Genomic DNA, 17,300 nt, shown 5'->3' on the forward strand with positions numbered 1-17,300 from the left:
TGTATATCTAAATATCTTTAGAACATTTATAATTGCTTCTTTTAACTTAAACACATATCCTAATCCTTATATATATATAGACAGAAAGATAGATGGATACTCTTTATTATTTCCTCCAAAAGATTACAATAGTAAAATAATTATAGATATAAACAATTACAAGAAATAATTACAGTGAGAAAACAATGGGCGACCTTATCGTTAAAAGCGATCTCTTACATTCGTCCTTAATATATTTACTTAATATATAATATAATTACTCCTCTCCATTCAACCTTTATAAGTAGTTTGATCGGGGGCACGATGAAAATTCTATCATTTCTAAACATGGAGATATAATACATGTAATATATATATATATATATATATATATATATATATATATATATATATATATATATATATATATATATATATATATATATATATATATATATATATATATATATATTACAATTATGTAACAAATTTGTTTCTACAAAGCTACTCTACTCAGCTTGTGAGTTTTTAAGATTTTCAAAAAACGCCAAGTTTTTTATATTTATTTATAAACATTTCCATTCCTATATATCGAGCAGGACAGCAAAGGACTTGTCATGAATTCAGCGTCAAACACATGGAGCAGTTAATAATGCAAGAGGGAAGACGAAAGAAGTAGTCACGACGCAAATGTCTAGGGTCTTTTGGGCATTCTAGTAGTGCGCCCGTGACTATCAGCTGATTAAAAATGCAATCTAATAAATAATTTAGAGAAGCCTTCCTTTTTGTAAACCGACTGGGGACACTTTGACGTGCAGAATGTCTACAAGTCCAGTTACAATAGCTAAGTTTACAGACGAGATCTGGATATTATTTTAGAGGTTTATACTTTTACCAGGGACTACTTTACTTTAGGGATTACTTTTACCAGAGGGAGACTTTGTACAAAAGTCGAATGCTTGGGTACCTCTGTCCCATTCGTGTTTCAACCGTGAAGCAGTTGTGTTTGCATAGCTGTGTTTTGGTTTGAAGGGTGGGATATGGCGTGAATTTACTGGGTACAGAAGAATAACACCTGAGTCCTCAGGAATGGCAACGCATGGGGGGTATCATGGGCGAAACACTATACTCTGTTATGTCCATGGTACTGCTTATGTCTATAGGCGACGGTTACCACTTTACATCTGGTGGACCGTCAGCTTGTTTGCCATTCTAAGTTGTATATAAAAAAAATACTAGGGACTCGCGCCGGCTTCGCACAGAGGCGCATTACATCACATCAGAAACCTCTAAAATTATCAGTGTTTCTCTACAATATTATACATGTATTATACATATAAACCTTCCTCTTGAATCACTCTATCTAATATAAAAAACCGCTTCAAAATCCGTTGCGTAGTTTTAAAGATTTAACCATACATAGGGACAGACAGACGGGAAACGACTTTATTTTATACTATGTAGTGATGACAGTGGCAATCCGGTCTAAGTGTTTTGGATTGTACCCCTGATATTTGTGGATTTATTTTTCATATCACACTCGTATTAAACTGATTAGGCAATTGCTGTGATTTCTGATTCATGTTTCTACCGTGAAGCAGTTGTGTTTGCATGGTTATTTTTCAGTTTGAATGGTATGGCAATGATAGTAATATCTTACAGAGTGTAGAGAGAGATAGTAATATTTTATAATAAGCTTCCAGAGTCACAACACCTTTTTTTAATGGATGATAATGGCATGGTAATACCTACGTCATCGGTACACGCTGACGGGACACCAGTAAGGACTGATAGGTGAGAATGAAAGCAGGTCAGTTGGCCCATCGTGACGTGTATACAACAAGTATTAATCACGATGGTTTCGAGGAGGAATGGGCGTGAAAGTTAACCTGGCAAGGTTTGCTAACAACGGAGCCATTAGTCCCCATTGCTAATAATACTTTATCCCCTGGCATAACACCTTAGTCTCCACGCTTGTATTTTCGCGGTTGTAGCGGGCCGTCAGTTTGTTTGCCATTCTAATTTGCATTAAACACTACTTACACACACTACTACGTTAATTTACTTTCCTTTTCTTCTTTTTCTCTTTTCATCAGAATAAAGAAGATTAGAGTTTTTTTATAGCCAATTCTTTATTTCTTTAAACTAAATGGTTGCACAGTGCAGTTTTATAGGAATTAACTCACGTGGACGCTCAGGCTTTGGAATGAGCTCCCTGTCGAGGTTTTTCTTAGAGACTACAGTGAGAGTTTTCTCAAAAAGGATGTATTAAGGTTTCTTTAAATTTGGCAACACCAACGTGACACTCCTAGTGTTGCAAGCATCCATATGCTATGGATACCATTTAATATTAGACGTCCGGTACGTTGCTACCTTTGTGGTTTAAAAAAAAGTATTAACTGACGACGAGATATAAATTATTTGGGATTCCTATAATAAAGAAATCTTATATCTAATTTTTCTCGATCCACTCTGATAAAGCCTACAAATGACATAATTTTCTGAATCATCACATTTGAGACGAGGGACAGAGATGGGGTCAGGTCAGTTCGGGAGCGTAAGTGTCTTGTTATCAATGACAACAAAAGAGAAGTCTACTTTCTCTTTTCAACACATTACTTACGCTTACATATGTTCATATATTTTCATTTAAGAGTTTCCTCTTGTCGGTGCAACTAATTCAGCATCTTCCTGTCTTGCCATATCCTTTATCTCTATACGACATGACGCCTAGTGTTTCCTTTATCTGTCCCATGTAGTTAATCCTCGGTCTTCCTCTTCCTCTTTTGCCCTCCATCTTTCCTTCTATTATGCTCTTAAAAAAATCGTCATGTCGTATAAGGTGGCCCAGCATTTTGCCTCTTCTATTCTTTATTATTTTAATCAATGTTCTCTTCTCGTTGGTTACATATGTAGGTATACAATAACTAACAAGTGAATTTAATCCAGAACGTACATCTAAAACATTTAAAGAAGCTTTACATAATAAACTCGACGACTTGGTTTTTTCTCTCCGCAGGATTATCGTCCTAAGCTTGGATATTCAAAATTGAAAAATGTAAGCACAGAAAATAATGCCTGTTTAAACGTGTGCTACGGGAACAGTGTGATGAATTTACAGTTACATTTTTTTTTTATACAACTGATGGAAAGTGGTAACCGTCACCTATAGACATGAGCAGTATCATGGACATAACAGAGTATAATTGGTTTTAAGAGGAACGCTGCTGCCCATCCCTCTCCCTCCCTTAGTCGCCTCTTACGACACCCACGGGAAAGGAAGCGGTGGCCTATTCCATGCCGGGACCACACGGCGATAAATATTAATAATGCTGATTAATTCTAGATAGGCTTTATGACGAATGATGGAATTTATAATGTAAAAAATAGTTTTTTGTATGAAACTTAGACGATTTATAACTGAATTAATATTTTTTTTTTTAATTGATGATAATGGAATGGTAACCCTACCCGCGCTATCGGTATAGACCGGCGGGGTACCAGTGAAGGATGATAGGTGAGGATGAAGCAGGTCAGTTAGCCCATCGTAACGAATTCAACAAGAATTGTTCACGGTCGTTTCCAGGGGGAACCACGTGGAGGTCGACCTAATAAGATATATTGCTAGCAATGGGGCTGTCAAACTACATTGCTAACAATCCTTTTTCCCTTGGGACTTATATAGACAGAGCGACTAATTCTCGCTATTGGGTACGGGTGACAGGTTAGCTCGAAATATGAAAGATAGCATCAAAAATAAAAAGAGAATTAAGAAAATATTCAAGAGCGAAAATTTTATAGTGTTCGATTAAGTGGTTAAGGCGCTATAACGTAATAAACAAATAAACTCACTTTCACATTTATAATATTATGAGTTTTTTTAATAAGAAAAAAATATTTCATAGAAGCCTTTGTTTCGATTCCTAATTTTTAAGACCTAACTAAAATGTTTATTGACAAAGGTCCGTGGAATAGTTCAAATTGTGAAAGTGGTCCGTGCATTGCAAATTGCGACAGGATGAAGTAGGTCGGTTAGCCCATCGTGAAGAATTCAACAAGAGATGTTCACGATGGTTTCCAGGGGGAACCACGTGGAGGTCGACCTAATAAGATATATTGCTAGCAATGGGGCTGTCAAACTCCATTGCTAACAATCCTTTTCGCCCTAATTAAATGAATATTGCCAAATTGTTATTTATTACGTTTATGTAATAAATTAAAGCAACAAAAGAAAAATTTTGATATAAAGTAGGTATAAGTAGACGCCAACGAAGTCTCGGGCACGGACAGTTAAATTAAAATAGATACTCTTTGAAATGTAATAATCACGACGGACAAATCTGTGTGTCTTTGATATTTAAACATAGATTTGCTGTTTGAAAGCTTAATTAGCAAGTCATAAGTTACTTTGATACAAGCCCGGGGGTGAATGTAACTTGATTTTATTAAAAGTTTAATAATAAATACATTCCCTGAAGAGATGGTCATAGCAAATTATAATTTAAGATTTTGTTGTATATATATAAAAAAAAAACAGAGATTTTGTGTAGCATTTTGGAATGGCCAATAAGCTGATGGTATAGTGATGGGAGAAGATGTTAAAGGGGGCTTGGTCTGACCTACTATGATTAGTGACTCGATTTTTTGTTTTATGATACTTAAAATGCCAAATAAATGATGTCACATTTGAGGGTAAGTGGTAACCGTCGTCTGTAAATGTAAATAATATCATGGTCATTGCCACAGCACTACACCACACATCATTGCTACCACGCATTGTCTACTAATTCTGTTGTGAATAATATTTTGTTTTAAACGGTACCTCAATGATAAAAATGGAACGCATTTATTATTTTGTCCGTCTACCTTTTTGCCATTTTATTTTGTTCTCAGGATAACCAGAGATGTTAAGTTTAAATTTATATGAAGTATACTAGATTTTCCCTTCTAGAATTGAAAATATATCAAGTTTGTAACCTAATAAAAAATAACCTAATACATAATAACTAACGTTAAATTTGAACTTAAAAACTACCAGATTTTGAACAATGTTATAATTTATGCTATAGGAGTATAGAGAATAGTGTGTACAATATATAATTAATATTTAGCATTTAGTTAATTAATATTTGAAAAAATTCTTAAATAAAAAAAATGTATACCAATAATTTTATTTAATTTGATTAACAGTAATGTTGAAAACTGTGCTAATTGCGATGCAAATGCGGCTAAACTATTATATGTTTATAAAGACGACGAGATAAATAAAATACATATTATGTTTTCAACATCCATTTTACTAAATTTGAATAGAATCGACAGAATGCATTGTATTTTTAATAATAAAAAAGTATAAGTGGCCAGTATGCGCAATAATAAAAAGGGTTCATTCTTACATATTAAATTGAATCTGCAACAAGTAATAATTGTAATAAATTACCAGTTACTGATAATATACCCTATATTCTAGCTGGAGGATCAAGCGATTGATGAGATTGCATGGAAAAAAAAAATAGTTTTATCACAATCATAACATTGTAATATGGTTGACAAGAAATATTCGATACGAAGACACCGAATTTAATTTTTTGTTGGCACGGCAAGATGTTATATTTCCTTACAGCAGACTCCATGTTTCCCATATCGATGTATATATGTATTTTCGGCTCAACTTTGGCCTCCAGTATCTCCTTCGGGACTAGATATTTTATTCACAACGGACCGACGTTTCGAACCGGCTATCCCACATTTGCTTAAATATTACGGGCGACAACTACTGTTTGGGCTAAAATAAGATGGAAAGGAAATGCAACGTCTTCAATAATAACGTAGATATTGGTTTGAGTTCATAAATAAAGTATGTCAACTATGTGTCTTATGTTTTGCGATTTTCTGTTATAGTGTAATAGAAATAAATTGTATTTTTGTATTTTAGAAATTTGTCATGTATGTAGTTTAATAATTTTAAATACGTTTTGTGAAAACTCCATTTTATTGGAGTTGGAAGTTTAATATTTTACTGATGTTTTTTCTATACTCTTTTTTTTCTATACATTTGTTAGTGTGTATATAATATTGTCGAATTGTTCCCTTAGTTTTTTCCTATGACGTTCTAAGAATGGAAAGGAGCGGTAAAGTATTTTACTCTTACTTATAAATTTAGGTTGGTAGTGAATTAAAATTTACAATTTGGTTATTCATAAAAATAGATTTCGATATGTAACGTAATGTAAATGTTTGTTTGTGTCATTATATATATATATATATATATATATATATATATATATATATATATATATATATATTGTATTGTACACTTAAATTATTCACACTGACTTCAATACATTTTGTATGATTAATATAATTATTATGATAATATTGTGGGTGGTCCCAGCATAGAATAGGTCACTCCTTCCTTTCTCGTGGGTGTCGTAAGAGCCGACTAAGGGACGGCAAAGGATGGGCAGCAGCTTCCCTCTTAAAACATATATTTGTTTTAATTATATACTCTTATTTGAGTATAATAAATTTTAAACATGCATTCGACATGTAGGAAGTGTGTGTGTGTGTGTGTGGTACGCATATTTGAAAGGGACCTATTTGTGTCCCTGGGGTACGCCACAATTGCGTACCAACACTGCCCAAGATTATGGTGCGGTATTTTGTTATTCGGTGTTTATTAAGATGGGAAATTGGATGATAAATAAATAAAAAAAAATGCAATATATGAGCTTCTGCACATTTTATTCTGTCGTATAATGTCGAATAAGGAAAAAGTGAAAACAAGTTAAGAAAGAAGTAGGTCAGATACAAGTAGGTAATACAGCTACTAATAATAAAATATTAAAGACTTCCTACATTAATAAGTGACGTGGGAATAGAATTTATTATTTATTTTGATATTATCCACTTCTACTTGTAAATAAATTAATGATAAATTATAATAGTGACGACAAACGTTTTGCTAATGACTTACAAGCGAGTCTGTATACCAGTTTTTTTTACGCAAGGAACAGCAAAAAATGGTTGTGACAAAAAATATCTTGTAAATATATTTTTATAATATTACAATTTGAAATGTGGAATCATGTACCTACAAACAGACTGCTTTGCAACTAGCAATGCATAAAAAGACAGCAGTTATCAAATAAATATATACTCGTAGAATAGTAAATAAGAATAACATTTTTTTTTTCAGAAATATGCGTTCCAGTTTTTATTTATTAAAAAAAAAGCAATATCTGTGTTTCTTGCCCGTTCTTGTTAAATTTTGTTTCACAAGTTGCATTCCGAACTGGATGGTAGATTTATAAAAATAAATGATTGTTCAAAAATGCTTAATAAGTTTACTTAAATAAATTATTTATTATATCCAAAAATATTTACTATATCCGCCGTATGGTATATAATCGCACCGCCGTATAAGCCTAACTGCGGTTGCTAACCCGCCTGCCAAGCGTGGCAACTGCGAGCAAAGCTCCCCTAATGGGTAAGGCTTATGGACACCAGTGGACAGTCATATCCAAAAAAGATAGCTACAATTGTGACTAATAGATATAATTGTTATTGTATTTCGTATATGTAATAAAATTTTTATTAATCCGTTATTTTATGTATTATTAATTAATAAACATGTTCAGAATTGGCAAAGACAACACGTAATATACAAAAATAAGAAGACTGTAACTTCAAATAAGAGAAAGCCCCATTTGAAATCGGTTCAAAAATGCATGACGTAAAAGGTGAAATTATTCCAATTGGATTCAAATGACACCCTAAAGCCCCTGTGTCTCGTTAACTTTATATTTTTAACATAATACACGAATAGTATGACATCAGTTAATTTAAATGGAATGCGTTTGATTTAGTGGACGTTTACGTCCATATAAACTGTTATTACGAACATTAAATGCTACGTCGCTTCTATTTTGTGATACATTATAAAAATAAAGCTACACTTTAGTTACAAATCACGGGCTACTGTGATTTAGTGTTTCACTATACACAGGTGATCATAAAACTAATATATAGTTTTTATGGGTACCTCTGTTCTATTCTAGTTCCTGCCATGAAGCACCTGCACTTGTATGGTTTTGTTTCAGTTTGACGAGTTGCATATTGTGGTGAAATTATAGGATACAGACGTGTACCATCATTAACGAAAGCAGAGAAAGCAAAATCAATTTATTGAATAAACCGAAAATTTACTATTACGTTTGGTATTCCATTAGCGAAGTCCATTTCATCATCATCGTCATATCAGCCTTTAACTGTCTTTAAAAGTCTGGGAAGTTTCGCCAGTAGTTGTCACGTTTAGCAGGTGGATTGGCAACCGCAATTAGGGTTTATAGATGTTTAATAGGGACCCTTCTGCTTATCACTCGTCTTCCTTTAGTGCATCGAAGTGCAATTGGCTCCGAGTATTTAGGGAAATGGCATTCTCTGAGATGAAAAACACCATAGTTCTGATTAATAGTAGCGTATGGGGGTACCATTGATATGATAGTGTATTCTGTGATGCCCCTGATGCTGTTTAGATTTCTAGGTGACAGTTATCACTTTCCATGAGATGGTTCGTGAGCTTGTTTATCACTGCGTCTGAATAAAAGTATGCCATTAATCTTCACGTTATTTTTTGTATCTTAATAAAGCTTTAAAATATTAAAGAGGCTTTTAGAATTCACCTTTGCTGTTAAGTGACTAGATATCACATCTCCCATATTTAGAACTAACTAAATTTTTCATCGTACCTCCCACCAAATTGTTTATAATTACTCCTCTCCATCCAAAGGTTGCCTGGAAGAGATCGCTCTTAGCGATAAGGTCGCCCATTGTTTTCTCATTGTGATTATTTCTTGTAATTGTTTATATTTATAATAAGTTTACTATTGTAATCTTTTGAAAGAAACAATAAAGAGTCTATCTATCTATGTGTCTATCTATCTATCTATGAAAGAGAAAGATACGGATATATAGAATACAGATAGTTGGTTTAGATTATTTAGTCGTTTTGGGTAGCTTGACAACTAATATACGGTTTGGCAATTTGGCGTGAAATAGAAATAAGAAAAAGGCAGGTTATAATATAGATAGTAATAGATTTTTTTATGCAATCTAGAATGGGAAACAAGCTGATGGTTCACGGTTAAAGAAAAATGGTAACTATCGCCTATAGACATGAGCAGTACCATGCACATAACAGGGTAAACTATTTCGCCCATAGTACCCCCCATGCGTTGCCATTCCTGAGGACTCAGGTGTTATTTCTCTGTACCTTGTAGATTCACTACCATATCCCATTATTTAAACCGAAACACAGCCATGCAAACACAACTGTTCACAACAGAAACACGAATGGGAAAGACGTGGCTAAAAAAACGACTTTTGTACAAAGTCTTCTTCTGGATTTATTATTCACACTTAAATTGTAATTGTAAATGGTTAATAGTGGCTAATTTTGAGTAGTAGTAAATATTAAAACAACTCAGTGAGGCAGCGACTATACTAGATATATATTTTGGTAAGCATGAAGTGACTTTTTTGTCTGTGGATCCGAGTTAGGGAGTTAGAAAAGTTTATCTCCGATATTGGCACGCAAACAAAACCCAGATCTCATCTACGCGAAGCAACTTGCCAATTACACTACGAAAGTTACCGTTCAAATTATCTATATTAAGAACAGTTTGGAATAGTTTTATTTTATTTATATTTAAAGACAATACATACGTACATACGTATCTGTCACGCCTGTCTCTAATTAGGGTAGGCAGAAACAATAGAACTCCAAATGCTTCGATTCAAACAAACCTCTTTTGCTTTTTCCACATTCATCAATATTTTAATACTCGCTACGGGTACTTTTAATTTGGTCCTTCTTCAGCATGTCGCCTATTTGGTCGTCATAATTATATCCGTTTAGGGCGGCCCCTACTGATATTTTCATTCATTCTTGCTCGATAAATCTCTTTCGCAATTCTTCTTTCATCCATCCTCTCCAAATGGCTAAATTAGCGCAATATTTAATTTTCGATTTTTGACAATTAAGAATTAAAGAGAATATTATTATAAAATAAAAATAGCAGATCAAAGAATTTTGCGTAACGCAATTGATAGCAAGACAACTAACCTCCAGGTATTTCACTTCGACAACTTGACAATTCATATAATAGTGTAGCACTATTCTATATATCTTTTAATCTAGTATAAAAATACATTTAGAAATTGCATAAACACTATTTTAAGAGAAATATGCTCGGCGTGCTACATTTTGACTACATTATGCAAGTCTGTAGCCCCCGGTTCCCTCGTAGACACACTAATATTTCATTCATTCGACTCTGCTTTATCTGTGTTTGCATCCTATTTAGACCTCCCTCGGACTACTGTAAAGAGTCAAAGAAACGCCAATCTCTGCCGTTTACACATTTGCTCTTAACTTGAAGGCGAGAGAATTTCGCTTGTGTGCTGTCACTATAATTTAGCTTTGCGTGTGTGTGTAGTTATCTCAATCCTCATTGGTGGGCGGTTTATGTTTGGGGATGCTCATATACGTTAGATGTATGTGTGCTAGACGGTATCCGCGAGATATCTTTGTAATGCACACAGCATCATTAGGGCCGAGTGTAAGGGTGCAGTGATAAAAATTTCATTTGTCAATCTGTGAGTGCGATTAGTAACGTATGTCGTGAGTGAAGTCAAAGAATGAGGCGGCAGATGTGTCGGAGTTAATACAATTGCGAATCAAAAAAAGATTTAGAAGAAGAAAAATATTTGTCTACCATAAGTTTGCGTGGCGACAGACTGTGAGCGCTGTGACTCTAATTGCGAATTGCCACATTATATAAACAGTTGGTATTGTTGGCATGTAAATTTGTTTAGTCTATAAAACCTATAGGTTTATTCAATTTAATATAATTTTTATCATTTATTGTTTTCGCATATTTTATCAACAAAAGTTCTTTCTACTTTTTAATTTTTAAACGTTAAGAGGACCACTCTAAAAAAGAAAATAAAAAAAATATTAACACTGAATCATATCCAAAATTATCTAAGATAAATCACTGTGGTAGAAGGACGGACGGATGAAAATATATCTACCATAAGTTCATTTGTATTTCATTGGTGTAAAACTTTAAAAAGACAAAAGTTTAAATTTACGATGAATCAATTTTGAACTCATTTTTAATTACTTTTTTTGTGCAAATAGGGCATATTTTCATGCTTTACATTTGTTAAGAAAAGTGGTCGATTTAAATGGCAATTATTTTAACACACGTAAAAACGAAAGTAGAAATATCAGACCTAGGCTGGGCTCGAATTCTAAGTCCCATAAAGCAGTTTGTAGGTCATAAAATGGTACCTTGACTGCAGATTTAGCGTAGGCGGTATACGCTCAGGATGCATCAGGTTTCAGGAATCCATGCCACGTGAAAATCACAACTGCACTGGTCTATTTTAGTCTACTTATAAAAACCAATATATATATATATATATATATATATATATATATATATATATATATATGTACGTAATCACTCGCGATACTTGGGATCGATCAATAAACAATATCCAGAGGTACAGGAGTTCTTCACACAGTAGGTACGTTTTGATCAAGGTAGGCACAAAAAAGCAACTCGTTTTACAGTGTTTCGCGGTAGACGTTGGACTGAGTCGACCATTTTGTTTGTTCGTCTTAAGTTAGGATTCGGTATTAAAACGCGATTGAAGGGTATTACAATATTTATAGGGATGTGACTTTCTTAAAAAAACATTAATTTTATCACCATTTTGTTTACTTTTTTTTTTTAATAGGTATAATTGGCATAGTAACTCCGCCTGCGCTATCGGTATACACGGGCGGGGTACCAGTGAGAGGTGATAGGTGAGGATGAAAAGTGTTTCCACTAGTTTCCACCAGTGGAATTGAAATTTAGGTGGAGGAATGACAAAAAATTTTGAGTCTTCAATACTACAGTCTGCTCAGTAATCGAGCTAGTATAAGGAGTAATTTTTTTTTTCTATTTAAATCCATATTTTTGTCAAGAATATTTTGTTTTACTAGTAAAATAAGGAGGCCAATGATTTCTGTTCGTTTCTGTGTTGTTCTCAAATATATTAATGCTATAGATTACATAATGTTAGTATGGATAAATTGTTAACAATTTGTGAAATGTGACAGTCGAGTTTGTCTGTGACATTGTCACATTTATTTGTTTCACTGAAAGTCTACGTAGACAGAGTCGCGGTTATAACATATATATCATAACAGCTAGTTTTTATTATTATGAAGGTTTTTTTTTATGCAACTGAGGATGGCAAACAAGCTATCAGCTTACCTGATGGAAAGTGGTAACCGTCACCTATAGACGTGAGCAGTACTATGCACATAACAGAGTATACTGTTTCGCCCATGATACCCCCCATGCGTTGCCAATCCTGAGGACTCAGATGTTATTCCTTTGTATCTTGTAAATTCACTGCAATATCCCACTCTTCAAATCGAAACACAACCATGTAAACACAACTGCTTCACGGTAGAAACACGGATAGGACAGAGGTGCCCAAGCAAACAACTTTTGTACGAAGTCTCCCTCTGGTATTATATTTCCGTTTCATTCCTACGATTTGTATTGACATACATTTTAATTATCAAGAATTAATTGTTTCAGATTTAATTAATTCGTTAACGTTCACGAAATGTCCAAGTTAATTGCTGTATTGTTTATAGATGACAATAATTATTTCTGGAATTCCAAATTAAAAAAAATAATAAGATTATGAATGTGTTTGGCGTTTTGCTTCGTTAAGGAATTATTATTGTTATTATTATGTACATGTATTATTTCTCAGTTTATAGCTGATTGTTTAGAGACAAGGACGGGTTTATTATCAAGTCACTTGTTCTCATATTTTATTTTATTCAGTGGGAATGTTAGCAATGGAACTATTTAAAAATTTCTTAACTAATTGAGCACTATTGATTTTTGGAGTTCAATGAAGAATGTTTTATAAAGGCGCAGTTTGTTTAGTGGGTTAGGTAGAGATTTTGGGATAATGCCAGTAGAAGATATGATAATCGGTATTATATCAATGTTCTTTTGGTGCCACATATCTTTTATTTCTTCGTAAAGAGGTAAGTATTTCTGAATCTTCTCTTTATGTTTCTGTCTCAGCTTTTCAGTGTTTGGTATGGAGATGTCTAAAAGGTCTTCTTTTCATTTAAGAGTTTCCTCTTGTCGGTGCAACTAATTCATGCATCTTCTTCCAGCCAGCTCTATCCCAGGCCATATCCTTGACCTCCCTATACGACATGACACTTAGTGTTTCTTTTATCTGTCCCATGTAGTTAATCCTCGGTCTTCCTCTTCCTTTTAAAGTCTAAAAGGTAAGCATTATTATTATTAAAATATGAAAATTAAACTTCAATAATTCTTATATTGATTGTTTGGCAAGCACCGAATTGCACAGCACTGGACGTGCAGGTATAATTCGTTCCCGCATTATATTTTTCAAAAAAAAAAAGAGAACTATTCCAAAGGGGAGGCGTATGTTCAGCAGTGGATAGTTAACGTCTGATATGATAGCGATGACGATGATAATGATAAAATTATAGTATTTATAATTCTAAAATGACAGGTCAATCGTATTAGGATAAAAAATACTAAATAATGTACAATAAAGACTTTATAATACAATAAAATGCCTACTAAATAAAGGTATATCAAATTGAAAAGAGTCTTCTCAATCCTACAGATACATTTCAAATACATATACTATATATATACTCATATTATATTGGTACAACTGACATTACAACTTGATATATGATATGTCTTGTTATGTATATAAAATTATTATGAGCAAATAATATAAATTTTTAAGCGATTTTGAATTGATTAAGTTTTAAAATAGCTGATTTTTTTTGTTACAAAATATTTTGTTAAATATTAACAGATTTTTGTAATTATTTTTTGAATTCGATAAAATTTTTACCCATCCTAATTCTGTTAAAATGTAAGTTAATTTGGCGTTAAATAGCGTGAATTTAGAGGGTACAGAGGAATAATATCTGAGTCCTCAGGAATGGCAACGCATGGGGGTATCATGGACGAAACAGTATACTCTGTTTTGTCCATGGTACTGCTCATGTCTATAGGCGATAGTTACCACTTTATATCAGATGGGCCATCAACTATTTGCCGTTCTAAGTTTTATAAAAAAAAGTTAAGAAATTTTGTGGTATCTGCATGGTTTAGTCCTTTATATCGGATTATGATTGAAGTTCCCTTTTCTTTATAGAAAAATCTTATAAACTGTAGTACACGAATGTTGACACTTCTACCTACCTACTCAAAAACGTCATAGTCTTTGACACGGTTCCTTTGCGGCTTGCGCGGAGCGAGCTCAGTAGTGCCCGCGATCCCGCGCCTTACGGTCGTGTCGTCGCGTACTTCTATCCGATATAGTATCGTACCGAGCGAACAGTGTTCACGAATTGCCGCTTATACTGTGAAGTGTTTGTGCAGTGGATAACGACATGTGTATGACGTGTGCCAATCGCTTAACAGACGTGCATTCATCTCCGATTAATAAATATTTCCTATAAAGTAACATCTCGTACTAAGTTCGCCGCGATTAGCTCGTATGTGAAAGCGTAAATAATACAGTTTCATTGGTTAACCAAGCACTATAAAATTGTTTATAGAAGAGAATAGAGCAGTTTCAAAACGCTGCAATAACATTCTGTATGTTATGAATAAATCAGTGCTACACGACTCATGGACTTTACACTTTGAGGTGAGTTGGGATCTATATTTTATTTGATGTATCACAAAATGTAATGATACATTTAAAATGGTAAATAAGAATATGAAATATCAAAGGAGAACCCATAAACAGCCATCAAAGGCACGTTTCCTTGTAGTCCCACGTTGGGCGCCAGTACGCAAAAAGGTCATTACGGCCGAGCTCACGAAAATTCTAAATGTATGTACATTTTAGTGAAAGCTTTAAAAATTAGAGCCTGCGTGTCCTTCAATGAAAGGTTAATGGAACGTAACGTCGCTAGGTAAATGGTTTATTTTCACCATACCTAACAACTTTGATTACTATTCAGTATATTTTGTAATATTATTAAATATATTTTATGATAATAATACGGAGTTTGATAGAAGGTGCAGCCGGCATCAAATGTCGATGAATACCCACAAATTTTCAAAATCCGTACGTACATATAGCTCAACAAGTTCAGCCACAGAATTAGGTGAACACTGTATAAGAACAAAATTAGGGGAATACCATATATACAATGGCATATATACGTTACAAAGTTAGAGGGGTTTAAAAAATTTTGATGTGTTCATATTACGTGTTAAATAAACATCACTTAAATAATACGAGTATGTTAAAATGCTGTGCAATGAATAATTACAATTTATTATGTTTAAATTTCACAAATTGTACATTACATTATACTCTATGGATATTACGAATAAATTATTTTATTTATTATATTTAATTAATATAAGTCATAGTAATAAAAAGATAATGGAAAAATTGTATTTTAAAGTTTGCCAGTTTCTAATTCAAACTATTTCATTGTAATCAACATATATAAAGTAATACATAATCATACAATAGAATAGTGAATAACAATACACAAATGGGGCAAATGGATCAATTTAAATAAAAATTGTAGTTAACTTTCAGTTGTATTTTGTGGGAGCAGGTAAAATAATTTAACTTTTCCGTAAAAAAAACTGAATGTAATTTTGTTATAACTCGTATAGAATGGAGTAAACTTTTCAATAGAAATAACAGCGTCTAATTCACTTTATTTATTAGTCTTTTCAAGGTAAAAAAAATATCGACTGTGACATTTTAGGTCAGATTTTCTTTATTTACGTTTACACCAGGCCCGAGTCAGTCAAATTCAAATCTTTGCAAGCAATTCATTGAACTGAAAATTTTATTCTATAAAGCACCTGCGTTTTCTATTATATCTACTAATGTTTTGGACACAACTATATTCGAAATAGTTGCACAAAATTATGAATATTAATTTATTATCTTCACGCGTGGCGATGGCTACATAGATTCATTTATCAATTCCGTTAATAAAAGAGCAGTGGCGACTCTTGAATAACGTGATTCGCTCTATGGTTTAATGTTTGTGTCCAGCCAGTTATATTTTTTTTACTACGACAAGAACAATAGCTTATGTAATTATTACTTATCTAGAACAACTGGTGAATTAGAATGAATATTTAAAGAATTTGCGGTCAGCGCTAGTGCATTGCTTTGTTCGGTGTAATGCAACTGGTATGCTTTGTTCTGAAATGTTTACCTAAGCAAGTTGTATGGTGAGAGTTACTTCTTATACAATATTTAAATCTTGGGAATATAACAATTTGTTAGCGCAATAATTATTAAGATTATATGGACTTTGGTAACATAATTATCGAGTGTACATCTTGATAAGTAAATAATGTTACATTATTTATTACAAAATTAATAAGTAACATGATAAATGCTGTGTCTTTTGTATTTCACAAGCGTAATACGTATGTATCTTCGTATTATTCTTTAAGTGGTACAATAAAGAGTAAATAAATAAATAAATATATATGGAAGTGAGTTTGTTATCTCTTGTAGTTAAGTTAGTGAACAGAAGGACGGCCCAACTATTTGTAATAAGTGACATTTTATTCCGGTCTATTAATATGCCTTGGTTTCTCGGAAGAAGCTTCAGATGTAAATTAGTAAAATAGATAATAGAAAACAAGATGTAATACGAATTACTTTGTTTTTTTTTTTTCTTTATTATTTTAATAAAATATCACTTTTAGGGTTTTAGCTAGAATCAATTATATTTCTTTGAGGTGATACAGAATAATAAGTTATCATGAAATTATTTTCTGACAGGTTATTAAATCTATTATTTTTTATACAATTTAGAATGGCAAACGAGCTGACGGCCCACCTGATGGAAGGTGGTAACCGTCGCCTATAGACATGAGCAGTACCATGGACATGACAGAGTATACTGTTTCGCCCATGATACCCCCTTGCGTTGCCATTCCTGAGGACTCAGGTGTTATTCCTCTGTACCCTGTAAATTCACGCCATATCCCACCCTTCAAACCGAAACACAGCCATGCAAACACAACTGCTTCACGGTTGAAACACGAATGGGACAGAGGCACCCAAGCAATCGACTTTTGTACAAAGTCTCCCTCTGGTAACTAACATATACTTGTCTTTTGATCAGATTATTGGTTATTTCAAATTGAGGATTTACAAAAACAAAAATTATTCAATAA

The 17,300-nt window shown here is 33.1% G+C and overlaps 1 protein-coding gene across 1 annotated transcript in view; it reads left to right on the plus strand.

Annotated features, from left to right (window-relative positions):
• Nucleotides 1-14,398: 14,398 nt before the first annotated feature.
• Nucleotides 14,399-17,300, plus strand: part of LOC113509255 (nephrin) — a 530,072-nt gene continuing 527,170 nt past the window's right edge. Inside the window, exon 1 of the mRNA XM_052902625.1 lies at nt 14,399-14,775. The gene's annotated coding sequence lies outside the window, so the exon portion shown is untranslated. The remainder of the gene's footprint in view (nt 14,776-17,300) is intronic.

The sequence above is a fragment of the Galleria mellonella genome, unplaced genomic scaffold (assembly GCF_026898425.1).
Source record: "Galleria mellonella isolate WM207_F2 unplaced genomic scaffold, CSIRO_AGI_GalMel_v1 utg93, whole genome shotgun sequence".
Classification (NCBI taxonomy): Eukaryota; Metazoa; Arthropoda; class Insecta; order Lepidoptera; family Pyralidae; genus Galleria; species Galleria mellonella.